We start from the raw sequence: 14,375 nt of genomic DNA on the forward strand, positions 1-14,375 counted from the left end.
GTTACTTAGAAAATAACCACATTATTTTCTGTGAGACTTGCTGTCATGAAAGTGTGCGTAGGATTGTGGCTGAATCTCATTGAAAGCAATGAAGTCAAGCCACTTCGGGTAGTAACATTCAAGGTGACTGGCCAGTCAAATTTTACTGTGGAATAAGCAGTTTACTCATCTGGATGCTGATACAGTCTTCCGCAGTAAGGCAGTCTGGAAAAGGAGTCCAGGCAACCGTATTTTCTTTAATCTGTGCTGTCATTTTTGTGAATGTGAAAGTTTCCTGTAAGGCCGCAGATGTCAGGACAGTGGTAATAAGAAGATGTTTGGAGCACAGGAACCTAGTTATAATGAAGAGGTGATAGTAGAAGGAGAAAGCAGGAATGGTGTCTCAGTTTGACATATCTGTGAAAAGTTTGTGACCATTCTAGATGAAAGGCTGAAAATGTGAAGTGTTATTATGACAAGTGACTGACATGCTCTTTCATGGAGGGGCTGCCAGGTGACTGAGTAATTCAAATTCAGTAAGCAACTGCAAATTAAATTTTCATATAGTAATGGAGAGGAAATACAGAGCACCTTGTTATTGTGCTTCTTCTTCAATTATAATAGTCAAAAGATATATTTTTCAATTAAAGAATGCTATTACATACAGAGCCCATAACTAGTTATTTAGACCTTGGCATAGTTTTTTGTGTGTGTGTGCAGATCATATGAATTGCTAAAATTAAGGAAAAAATAGATTTAATTTCCCCCCTGGCTTAAAACTGTAGAATCAGATTTTCAAACCAAATAATTCAAATCAGATTTACTGTGGTTACTTATTACTTGTCTATTCTACTTTTCTACTTAACATGTATTCTTTATTTTGTTTTAATCTTTATAGCAGCTCTAAAAAGTAGGTCACCTGTACAGATGGAGTAAAGATAACTAGTTGGTCATGCTCATTCAATGAGTTCATGATTGAGAGGGTGTGCTTTTGAAGGTGAGTTACCTACCTAGCAGTGCTATTCTAAAAATGTTTTCCTGGAGCAAGACCCATTAAATAGGCCTGAGTGGGATTCTGAGTAGACCTGCTAAGATGACGTTGTCAATCTACATATCTATAGATTTAACCCGCTGTTTCTCTAAGGAGCTTACGATTCTCCACTAAGTTCTTCCAAGAAGTACATAGTTTTCATCTATCCCATTTTAGCCTCACAACAACCCTGGTAGCTTAGGTTCAGAAAGTGACTGACTGACTCATAGCTGCTGCTCCCACAGGGGTTTCCCAGCAGTATGGAAAGACTTGCAAACCAAAAATTCTGCCCCTGAGAAGCCGCCATAGAACTTAATGGACTTATGCCATCTTTTCAGTGGCTTAAGTCTAAAGTGCTGGCTGCTGGCTTAAGGTGGCAAATGGCTGGCAAGGTGGCAAATGGCTAACCTCAGCTTCTCCCCTTGCCATGCCACCAGCTTACCTCACTACAGCAGGGCCATTGGAATTCTGGCACTGTGTCAGGCACCCCATCCCAGTCCTGGGGAGGGCCACGGCAGCTGCACATCAGTGGATTCACCCATCCATCAGGATAAGTGTCCTGGGGAGGGCAAATCCGCCAGTGTGACTAAGCGCTGCTCCCACAGGCGGATTCCCCCCACCTTTGGATGGGGCCATAAGTGTTATCTTTTAGCTTTGATGGCTCAGCAGGGATTTGAACCCAGGTCTCCTCAGTCTTACTTCAACAATATAACCGTTGGGCATTCACTGGGAAAAAGTCATGCAAGAATGGATGAATAATAATAGGTAGATCACTGACCCGGCCTGGTCATCCTCCACTGAAGAAACCAGGAAGGTAGAAAAGTGGTGAGGGGCCACCCTTCCCTTCTGAAGTCACTCTGAACTCATATCATGGCATATCAGTGAATATAATAGGGCAAACTAGTCACTGTAGGTGCCGTGAGAATAAGGAAAAATGCATAAAGCAAAGATTATCTTGCTTTTAAAATAATGTTTAACGTATCTTGCTATAGGTCAAATTTTCTACCGGGAATTTTGTCCCATTGGGTATTCAGAATAAACATGTTCTAGCAAAAGTTTAAACCTTTCAGCAACTTTACTTCTATGAACTCAAGAAAACCCTCCAAAATAAACCAGCATTTGTTTCAGACTCATTACTCAATTGAAATAATTATTTTAATTCTTTCATACATAATACATAACGCTCAGCATACATTTCCATATCAAGAGGAATCTTGCTTGAGAAAAGGCTTTTGCTGCCTTGTTATCACAATATTGTCATTGTTGCAAAACTGTAGGGGGTGTGCATGAAAAAGTTACGGCTGCTGAGCAACTATCACTGCGCAATTTAATTTCTAGGCTTAAAAAGGGAACAATGGCCACATCCAACGTCAACAATCACTGGGTAATTGCTGTGCCCTAGTAAGAGAATTGTGTTAGGTAATGAAAATTATTCAATATAAGGTCTGTGATGTTGTATTAATTTTCTAAAATGTATCTGATTTAAATTTACTATGTTTCTTTGGACTCCCTGGGATCTTTATAATATCATCACTGGAAGCCAACTACTTGTACACCATAAAGAGATTTCTTTTCCTGAACAGGATAAGTATTAAAAATTGTGATTAACCTATCATATACCTATATTATCTGTTTGTCTGTAGTCTACATAAAAGTTTGGCAAGTAGAAGCTGCAGCAGTGGATGATCAGGTAAACAAAAGGGCACCTCAGTGTGCCTGCCCCACAGACATCTGCAGTCTGTACCATGGCTAGATACCCTATCTGAAACCACACTTTGGCAAGAATGGTCCCCTGTCTCTTCTGCTGTGATTCACATTGTACCAGTAAGGTCTCTAAACTTAACTGCTCTGCAGTCACAGCCTTTGACTGTGAGTAGCAACCCACTTCAGTGAAAAGAATTCAGGAAAGAGAGAACGGTTATAGTCCTAATCAGTTATAGTCCTTACTCTGTATGATATAACCGTTCTCCCTTGTTTGCAGAGGAAGAAGCAGGGGATGGTTTGTGACAAGACAGAGGAAGTCCATTTAAAATGATCACCTGGATCCATACACAGCAAGGAATTTGATTGTATTGTCAAAGGCTTTCACAGCCGGAATCACCAGGATATTGTGGGTTTTCCAGGTTGTATGGCCGTGTTCCAATAGTATTTTCTCCTGATGTTTTGCTTGCATCTGTGGGTGGCATCTTCGGAGGATCTGGTCCCACCACATCCTCTGAAGATGCCAGCCACAGATGCAGGCAAAATGTCAGGAGAAAATATTACTGGAACATGGTCCTACAACCTGTAAAATCCGTAACATCCTAGGGACTTGATTATTTTTGAGCTGGAAGACAGACACCAGCTGATGGGTTGGGTAGACCTGGCCTTTATCCATGACCCTTTACATTTTAAAGGTCCAAACTGATCCTGATACATTGAGAAAGGAAATGACAAAAATAGTGGTTCTGAATTTTTGTCACTCCCCCTCTCCTCCCCCCAAAAATGGGGAAAAAATCTTGAACAGATAACAATTCTGAAAAGTCTGAGTTATAAAAACAGGGCCCTATATGAAAACTGGATCTGCAATTACTACCATTTCTTGTGACTTATAAGAACCAAAGTTGAGAGGATACTTGTCGATTTAATTGAAGCCCCTATAAAACTCCACCCTCCTATAACTTGAGCACTGAACTAGATATTTACATTTCTTTTAATTTTTTTATATAAATGGATTTGAGAGATGGTAAAATTCTCTCAAGTTCTCTGGGCTACTAATTGTGAACTAAGAGGAGGGTATCAATAATGCAGATTACTGCTTTTATTGTGACGCTCTGTTCCCTTATGAGGATATACACGTCTCTTGTGTTTTCTTGTTCATAGCAAGTGAGGGAACACACTACTACGTTTGAAAGGGATCAGGCAGACCTAAACCATCCTGGGTGAAGTCATTCTGACTCAAAAATTATCATATTCCCAGAAGAAGTCAAGGCCATCGGGTTTTTTTCTTTTTCCATATGCTCGTTATTAAACCTTCTCCCCCATACAACGACGTTGGACAAGGAGGGCATAAATAGCTTAAAAATAAGACAGTGTTTTCTAGACATTATTTTAACAGGGATTAAAATTATAATGGAACCTTATTTCAAAGATGGGCATTAAAGTAGACTTTGGAAAGCTCTGGATGTACTTCCCCTAGACAACCCTAGATACTTTCGTGCTGTCGTGCGGGCAACTCACCAGTCCCACAGCCCCTCGGCACGTCGCCGAGGCCAGGGGACACGCCCCCCTGCCCGGCCGCTCCAGGGTCGCAGGGCAAAGGGGGCGTGTCCCCAGGCCCCGGCAACGCGCCAGAGGGCCGCGGGACTGGTGAGTCGCCCGGTGTGGGGGGGGGAAGTTACTTGAAGAGCTACACAAATAACAGAAATAGTTGGCCAGCAGAAGATACAGTTCTTCTGGAATTTAAGACCTGTAGGGAAGCAAGGCATACATTATTTGTTGCAGAATAAATCACTGGTCTGTATTACATTTTGTGGAATAATAAATCTGTTGAGGTATAATTGTGGTATAATTAAGAGCATTGGTCCAGGATCAGTGGGATCTAAGTCCATACCCCCACTCAGCCGCTTAGGCTTTAATTTTCCTTGGAGTAAGTCCCAATGAATAAAATGGGTCTTATTTTTGAGTAGACCTACTTATTGGCCTTGTACTAATTGCTAGTTACATTCATACATCAATACAAATCTCTGTGTCTCCATGATGGGCACAAATGTACTGTATTTTTGTGCTTGCATGCTCCTTAGCCCACTCAAATATGACCCAAGGTGCCTTCCCAATTTTTCTTATCATGGAATAAAAAAAGAACTATTTTCTAATCAAGACATTCCATGTTTGAATATTATATCTGTTTTGATTTCACATATAATTATATTTGTATGCATGTGCTCCATAAATACGAAGACTCTGTTAGTAGGTAGTGCTACCCTTACGTGATTCAACATACATGCACTTTTGTTCAGCAAAATGGAATGACTCTAAGAATATGTTTGTTGGCTGTCCCTGTTCTGAAACTCTGTTTTAAACTTATTTGAAACCTGTCCTTCATAATTCTTCATAAAAATAACATTCTATCTCTTACCCTATTTCTTTCTCTTTAAGTCTACGTCATGGGAAAGTTTGCTGCACAGTCCTTGGCATTATGGCAGTGTGCTAGACTGATGGGTCATGAAGAAGAACTTAAAATATATATACACTTGCCAGCACATTTTTACCCTTGCTGTATCTTCTGCACCACTGCTGCCCATTCTTGGAAAACCACTCAGACAAACCCTCTGCAAAGTAGACAGAATGATCTGTTAGCAGTGACTGTAAAATGTCTATAAATGATCATCAGAGAGTCAAGTACTTCTTAATGGCAGTGGTAATTAGTGCTAGCTAAATATTATGCTGATAACTCTTCAGAAATAAAACTCCATCTCCTGTGTGCCAGCATAGCTATGCAGTGATAATATGCAATGCACTTACATTATCAAGAGCATCATTATGGCCTTGTAATGGTAATGTTGGAGATGTTACATATAGTTAAATTTGTGATATGAATAAAAAATTTACTCATAAGGGATTAAGTATCTATGATACTACATGGTGTCTTGTGGTCAGAAAATGGGTTGATAGGATGGAATTTCGTCTACATGTTGCAGTGGACAGCTAATTGCAGAATCCTGATTGACAGATAATTTTTTTTAAAAAAGAATTCTACTGTTGACTTGGGAGAGTGGCAGTTAGATTTTGGCAGCTAGAGTTGGAGAGTTGTATAGGACCAAGGAGAATCCTGAATCAGGGGAGTAAAGCTGGAAGAAGAGGAGGAGTTTGGATTTATACCTCACTTTTCTCAGGCCGTTTCCGCACGGCCCATTTATGACGGCCTGGGGGCGCCACAGGCCCCGCTGCTGCAACGCAGCAGCGGTGACCTGACTCTTCTTCCCTAAACAACAACCCTTTAAAGGGTTGTTGTTGGGGAGGGAGCGTCTTCCCTGCGGCGCGGTGCGAACCGCGCCGCCGGGAAGACGCTGTCTCCCGTCTCCGCCCCACTCACGGTGTCCTCCTGCAAATTCGCCTGCGGGTGCGTGAGCCCCGGTAGAGTCCCACACTGTCCTCCGACCTCCAGGGGTCGGAGGGCAACGTGGGCGGGGCTGTGACGCCCTGCAGGCGACGAGGAGGACACTGTGAGAGGGGCGGGGGAGGGCGCAGAGGCGGCTCCGTGCGGAGCCGCCTGCCGTCTGCCAGCCTCCGCTTCGCCCGTTCGCATGTTTGCATGTGAACGGGCTTCCGCCCCCACGCCGCCCGCACTCTTGGCGGCGTGGGGGCGGAAGGAGGCCGTGCGGAAACGGCCTCAGTTGTAATGTGGCTTACAATCTCTTTCTGTTCCTCTCCTCACACGAGACACCTTGTGAGGCAGATGAGGTTGAGAGAACTGAGAGAACTCTGACTAGCCTAAGGTCACTCAGGCCGCTTCCGCACAGAGGCGGAAGCGGTCGGGTCGGCGTAGTCCACGCCGACCCAACGCCGCTGGGACCGTCCGCATGGACGGTCCCAGAACCGGCTGGGACAACGGCGCAGAGCTGCGCCGTCGTGCGGGCAACTCACCAGTCCCGCAGCCCCTCGGCACGTCGCCGAGGCCAGGGGACACGCCCCCCTGCCCGGCCCCTCCAGGGTCGCAGGGCAAAGGGGGCGTGTCCCCAGGCCCCGGCGACGCGCCAGAGGGCTGCGGGACTGGTGAGTCGCCGGGTGTGGGAGGGGAAGCGCTTGGAAGCCGCTGCCGTTCACACAGCAGCGGCTTCCAGCCAGCTTTTCCGGAAAACCACGCTGGGGAAGCGTGGCTTGGAAACGCCGGCTTCGCGCCGGTCAGGCGGCGCGAGGGCGGCGCGGCTGCACAGCAGCTGCGCCCCCTGTGCAAATGGCAACCAGGGGACGGCGTTTTTGCCATCCCCAGGCTGCCATATTCCGCCCGTGCGGAAAGGGCCTCAGCTTCATGTGTAGGAGTGGAGAACAAATCCATTTCACCAGAAAAGAGTCTGCTACTCATGTGGAGGAGTTGGGAAAAAAACCCAGTTCTCCAGATAAGAGAGCATCACTCTTAATCACTACACCACACCGAGTCTCTTGAGGAAAATAGCTCCAGGGAAAAAGGGGTGATTCTTATCAAATGTTAAAGAAGGAAAATTGGAACCTGTTTGTATGTTCTTGCTTCCATAGACTTTATCTAAGGAGTGACTGCCATGATCTCTCAGCAGTTCCAGCATTTATTGGTAGAAAAAAACCAGCCACATTATTGTGACAAACTATCTATTGTGAATAGTTATATGAAGTTTCCATCATTCCTGTTGCCTTTTCACGTGCAAACTTTAAAACTGGAACCTCTCTGATAGTTTGACTTGACCATTTCTCTGTAAGAGAAAAATAAAGCAATTTATGTGTTGAGAATTCATATAAGCCTCTTGTGTACCATATTCAAAAATATACTAATGAAGAAAATTTCAGTTCTTCAACTTCCTAGGCTGGGTCAGAATACATCTTTCTACATTTAATACATCAGGGGGAGTGGGGAACTATCATACATGAATATATGGCTGAGAGGAGATGGAAGAGTGTCTGTAACTACAGACACAGAAAGAAAATAAATCAATCCAGACTCCTAGAGATGGTTCTCTAGAAGCCTGGTTTGCTTCTAGAACACAGAGGTAAGCATTTTCAGAAGCAAGGTAAGCATTTAGAAATGGTTCTGCAAGTGCTGTGATTACATATAAGGAATCAGAAAAATAATGTAGAGAATTAAACAATCATCTAGGTGACAAGATCAAAACGCACATGTTAGAAAATGCATGATAATTTAATGGTATTTATTTATTTATTTATATTTCAAACTTATAGGCCGCCTCTTCCCCAAGGGGCTCGAGGCGGCTTCCAACATGGCTGTTCTACGACAGCAACTCCAACAACATAGAAGGAAAGTCAGTGTTGGGTGCTGGATAGAATCAGACTTTGGCCTCAGAGTTCCTACTTAAAATTCTTCTGAAGTTAATAGACTCATCGCTACCTTTCACTGTAAGCATCACACAAGGCTTCTTTGAAGATCAATTTGGTTTGTTTAAGTATTGCCACAGAGTTTTAGGGATTGTATATTCAGAAGTGCAGTGTAGATGACCTAACTGAATAGAACAGATGACCCAACATGATTGTTAAGAATATCAAACATATCAAGACCTCCATGTCACATAATAACAGCATCTCAGTTCCCAAACTATAGCAGAAATTGGTTGTTGTGGGCCAGTCTTGTAGTTTTTGCTTGTAACATTTTGGCCACTTTGTAGGGGTTGCCTCTTCATAGGCTCCATCAAAGTCTATGGAGATTTTTTTTGAGGCTCTGGGTGGCATGTTTTTCACAGAAGAGGCACTAAATTTGCAGCATAGCTGCAGGTGACTGCCTTAGAATAATTCCACAGTTACCCTTTCCTCCCCCTTGAAATCAATGGTGAGAATTCCCTCCCCCTATGGGTGCTCAAATATGTCCTATTAAAATCTATGGGAAATTTAGGAAGAGGGAGCTCTAGGGAACTGTTTTTCAAGGTAGAGGCACTGAATTTGCAGCATAGTGGCAGATGGCTCTCCTTAGAATAACCCTCAAGTTTGGTGACATTTGGTTCTGGAAGTACAATTTTATGAGCCCCAAAGGGGGTGTCCCATCTTCCGTTGGAAACTTTTGCCAGCTTAGAGAACCCATCTGGAAGCCCCCAGAGCATCAGCCAAGGTAAGTGGTTTGAGGGAAGGAGTTAAACTTTGAAGCCAAATAATCAGCCTTGTGATTGCACTTCATTATTTTAAGCATCTCTCGGGTCATGGGAAAAGCCGAAAAAAGCCAACATGTGTTGGCTGCATCTAGATAGCCAGAAAAAAGCCAGGAAAAGCTGGTTTGTTTTCAATTCAACTTTCTCCAGATGCGCAGCCCTATACAGCACTGTATAAAACGATTCCAGACTATATTTTTCATTCAGTCATGGAGCTATGGGAATCCACTCATGTATAACTTGAAAATGCATACTTCCTAATAAAGGGAAATTATGGCAAAATGCCCCTAGAAGAACAGAATGATAGAGTTTTAGTCTGGGATCATATTTGTGTTGCTCAAGGTTGAGATATGTACTAAGCAATTACAAAGACAGAGTCCTCTGTAGAATATGCAACCAATAATCTTAAAAAATCTAATGCTCTCTGATAAAAAGCCACTATTTCCATGCCCATGGACAGATAACACATCTGGCCATCATCTTGTTTTCTGATGCTACTTTTCTACATGCAGGAAGATCCTTTCCTTTTTTAAGTGGAATGCAGTGTGAAGTGATAAAGTTCAGCTAAAACCCTACCATATAATTTTGCTGAAAGTGTTTGTTGCTTAGTATTAATGATGTTTTTTTAATCTAGTATATTGAGATCAGAGCAGAAATCCCGATGATCATTGGCTCGAAGACCCTACTAAGATTTGAGTGCATTTCCCAACTCTTTCCTCTAGGTTTGTTTTGGCTCACAAAACAACGTATCAACATATTCCAAGGCAGGTTTCCTGAGCAATTCACTGAAATATCTGTCTTCCATATTAAATCCAATCTATGGGTTATTCAGGAAATGTACTATTTGGTTTGCATATCCCTAGTGCCCAACCTTAATTATACAGTATTAGCACCTACTCTAAAATGTCTGTTTCCAGACTATTTTTCTGACCGGCTAGCAAAACACAGCACTCAAAGATAATTATTTTTTTGTAACACTCTTAACACTTTACTAATATAATTATTAATTAAAAACAACCTAAATTAATTTTGAATTGCTCATTTTTCAGCAAACAGGATAGCATCTAAATATTTAATTACACTGAATCGAGTTTTCTGAACAGGTGTTAGAAAGCCTGCGGGTGTCCTTGAAATTCTAGCAAAAAGCACCATCTCTGTGCTTGTACAGCAATGGATTTTAGAGTGAAATTACTCTCAGCACTATGTACTGATGACATTTCCAGGAGTGTCAATTCTTCTGTCACTTTGCACTATTCTCCTCATGACTGATGGACTGGACCAGGCAATCCAATTCTGTCTTAAATTCTTACATGTTCATTGCTAAAGGAAAAGAGCAAAATGATTTTTTTGCAAAGAGTTCTGAAGGTGCTAGACCTCGACTTTACTGATTTTGTTTCTAAAGTGAACTGACTGCTCAGAATATGAGTCTATAACTGCTAAGTATTTATTACAACACAAGAATCCCTATTGTACAGCTTTTTTAAGGGAAAATGGATAAATGAATCTATTCTAGGTAACCTCTTTGCAACTTTTGTCCACCTCACAGGGGAGTGAGGCACATTTGCATGCATCTTGGTGGAGTTCATTAACATTTGCATTGCTCTTTCATTTGCAACCATATTTGCAAATGTAAATGAGCTTCACCCAGAATCATGCAAATATGCCTCAAACAACTCCCCCCCCCCCCGGCCTTGAGGTGGATAAAATATACACCCTGCTACACAATCATCCCACACTGTGTCATGGAGAGAAATACATCTGAAGATGCCAACCATGGATTTGGGTGAAACTTTAGGAGCAAAAACTACCAAACCACAACCACACAGGCTGGAAAATCCACAAGAACCCATTGATTCCAACCATGGAAGCCTTCAAAAATACATTTTTGCATTAATTCCTTTAAAATCCCACCTGAAAACATGGTGGCCCCATTTATAACCAATTTCTCATCTCTGTTGCTTTGCCTTGAAAAAAAATCTTCATTTTGATTTTTCATCCTCTTGTCCCACACTATTTTCTGTTGCCTTTTGCACATTGTGTGTACACCAATTGCATATAAATGGTGCCAGCCAAATAAGCAATGCTGAGACCCCAGCAATGGAATTATAAATTGTAACTGTGAATTGTAAAGGCTAAAATAGGAAGATATTGAATTAAAAAGGGAGAAGACATATTTATATACCCCTTGTTAGAAAAGCTGGTTGTATCCTATACACAATATTTTTTTTGCTTCAGCCTTCTTGAGAAACTTATATTTATGTGTACAGTGAGGAATGGAAGAAGAGTTGACCGTCCTTCTTTGTGGGACAACAAGTACAGTTTGTATCAGCTTTTGCAACAAAACTGTGGACACAGTTGCCTCAGAACCGTTGTATTAGTTTTCCCTACTGCTTTGATTGTTATATTATAAGTGCTTTCTTGTCTTATTTTTGTGCTTCAGCAAGCACTCTGTGAGATAAATAATTACTATTGCCAGCGACGAATAATAGCAATCAGCTGGAGAATGAACACCTGCTGGACTCTGCAGGAGTAATACAGGAACAAGAGAAGATCCAATGAAATCCATAAGTCATTTGTTTGAGAAAACAGTGCATTATTCCTTTTCATTCAGACTGTGGAACCCATTGCGTCAATGTCAAGCCATTGGAGGCCATTGTGCCCATAAACTAATGAAGAAGGGGTATTAATTGCTTTGGAGTACAGCCATGCTTCTCTGTGCATCAAAATTTAATTCTGTCTGAGTGGGAAGAAATGAAACTACCTCTTGGTCTTATTGATAGCACAGGGAAGCATACTAGTCCAAAGATAAAAATAAACCAATATTCTACACCTTTTCACTGGTGAACAGTTCCATGTGTTTATTGGGGAAGAAACTTTATTTTACATGACAATCAGGTTCATCCACTTCAAGTTCTCTTAAGATGAAAAGCTAGTAGATTTAACCCCCCTACCATAACTTACATTAGGAAACGTTTTTTAAAATCTCATTTTCCTCGACTGTGGAAGGAATGTAAATGAACATATTAAATAAGCAGATTTGCCAAGAAGGATTTGGATTAATTTCCAATTTCTACAATAGATTTTCTGTGCTTATTCTGATGCCTCTCCCCCTGTTCCATTGGCTCTGATAATCATATGGACTAGTGTCACCTCATTTCTACTGATGTGATGCTAAACGTTGCACGCCAAAATCATTAGGCCTTTTCATGTTGCAGCTTGTAGCTTGTGCATCTTAAGATAAATCATACACATAATCTGAATCAGTAGAAGAGGCAGGTCATATTGCACATATATTTTGACATGTTTTATGTGTGGCATTTGGAGGTACTAAGCCCATAAGTTTCTACAATTACCAATTTCTACAATTACCAATAGACTGGGTTAGTTTGTAGGAGTCTTGGGTGAAAAATAGTTACATCCTTTTTTTTTAAAGTTAGAGGAGTCCCTTGCCTTGAGAAACATTTCAAGATGAGAGCAGGGATAATGCAGAATATTGAAAACTGTGTGATTCAGCTTGAATAACTGCAGTTTCATTTCATGAGCACTTGTTAAGTCTTTATTTCACACAACACAGCAGTGGTGTATAAATGGTATATAAGTGACACAAAATGGGCTATAATTCACTTAAAATGATTAAAAGAAACAACATAATCTTAAAATAAATATTAAAAACAGCAATAAAATCACATAAACCCAATCAAACAATGTTTTGGAGTTCATTTTGATAATTTTACACTTGCATTCCTTGGAGTTGACTGTGGGGAACGAGAGACTCATTCATCATACTACGAATGAATCAGTATTGTTAAGGTTGGTCTGAGGAACACTGTGTCCTGAGTATAAAAAGTGCATGCTCGGTTCCTTCAGTTCAGTTCGGCATAAAACAATCCATGTTGTATATCAAGTATTAGTTGTTGGTATTATTTTAATACTTTTGTTAATATATGCTGCTATGACTGTTCCCACATAAATGGGAGATTTTTCTTGTAAATTTGCAGAATACTCATCTTCCACCTTCCCTTTGCACTGATATAGCATTCTGTTCAAATTACATAAGTTACATGGTCCAGAGAGAGTATTTTTAAAGAGGTTATTATTGCTTGTTTAATAAATGAACTTGGTTAGAGACAAGGATTCAACAATAATGCACAGAAAATCTGTCTGTAATCAATTGACTGAAACTACCTTCCAATGTTACCTCAGCTTCTGATTTGAGTACCTTACTATTTCTTAAATTCCAGAATAATATTGAATAACAAAAAGAATGCCAAGACAGCTACATATGACATACTTTATTATTTCTTTCCTTTTTCTTATAAAGCTGTATCCAAACAGAAGGTTGAGTTGAATTTTTGACAGCATTGTATCACATTTTTGTAATTAAAACTACTATGGCATTCCATACCATTTACTGAAACTTCTCAAAGTGACATCTGAAATAGCTCAGTCACATGACAAATTAACACATGGATTTTTCACTCTGTATAAGACTATGAGTCCTGACTTGGATTGCCCAGACTAGCCTGATTTCATCCAGATATAAGAAGCTAAGTAGGGTTGGCCCTGGTTAGTTCTTGGCAAGAAAACCACTAAGGAATATCAGGATCTCTATGCAAAGGGAGGCAATGGCAGTCTTGTGACTTGAAAACTCTGTTGGGTTGCAGTAAGTCAACTGTGCCTTGATGGCACTTTTCACTCATAAGTATATGAAATGGCATAAAGACAAAAAAGTCTTTTGGAAAACTACATACTTTTATTTAATCTTCCAGCAAACTTGGGAAATTGGCCCATGTCCAACCACAAATACTCTCCAAAAGAATGACACTTCTGTTTACAGAAGAGGTGGTACCAAATCCCACCAGTTCACCACTCCCACTGTGGACTCCTTGGCTCCCATGATGAGTAAGAAACTCAGTGGGGTGCAGAAGGAGCTTGAAGTGGGAAAATCACATTCTTCAAATTCCACAGATTTTTGGATATGTGTGATTGTTTTTCTGGCTTATTATGTGTTTCAAGTATGTTTTCAAAGAGCCATGATATTCCTTTTCACACGCAGGACCATGCAGAGAGTACAAACTCCAAATAAGAGTCCCTAAAGGATGAAAATGCAAGCTTCTGTCTCTTTAAACAGTGAGGGCATAGGTGGTTGTCATTTACACAGTTGATGTTCCAAACCAAGAAGTGCACATGGAAATCTTCTCTATCGTTTAATTAAATACAACCAGGGTTTTTTTGAAAAAATAATTTTAAAAGTGAAATATAAAAAATCCATCAAACTTTTTTAAAAATTAACCAGGATAAGAAACTAGAAACAATAACTCAGACTAAGACATCTCCTTAATATGTAATGACAAGTATCTCTTTTCATTAAAAACTTGATATGCATTCTTCTATGAGTATTTGTTATTTAAGGAAATATTGAAAATTTCTGGAAATGAGAATTGCAAACAGCAAACACTAAGTGTATATATTTATTGTATTTCTGCTGTACTGTAACATCCTATCCTTGTTTAGACGTGGTAGTGTTATTAGTTCTTTAACTG

The sequence above is a fragment of the Sphaerodactylus townsendi genome, linkage group LG08 (assembly GCF_021028975.2).
Source record: "Sphaerodactylus townsendi isolate TG3544 linkage group LG08, MPM_Stown_v2.3, whole genome shotgun sequence".
Lineage (NCBI taxonomy): Eukaryota > Metazoa > Chordata > Lepidosauria > Squamata > Sphaerodactylidae > Sphaerodactylus > Sphaerodactylus townsendi.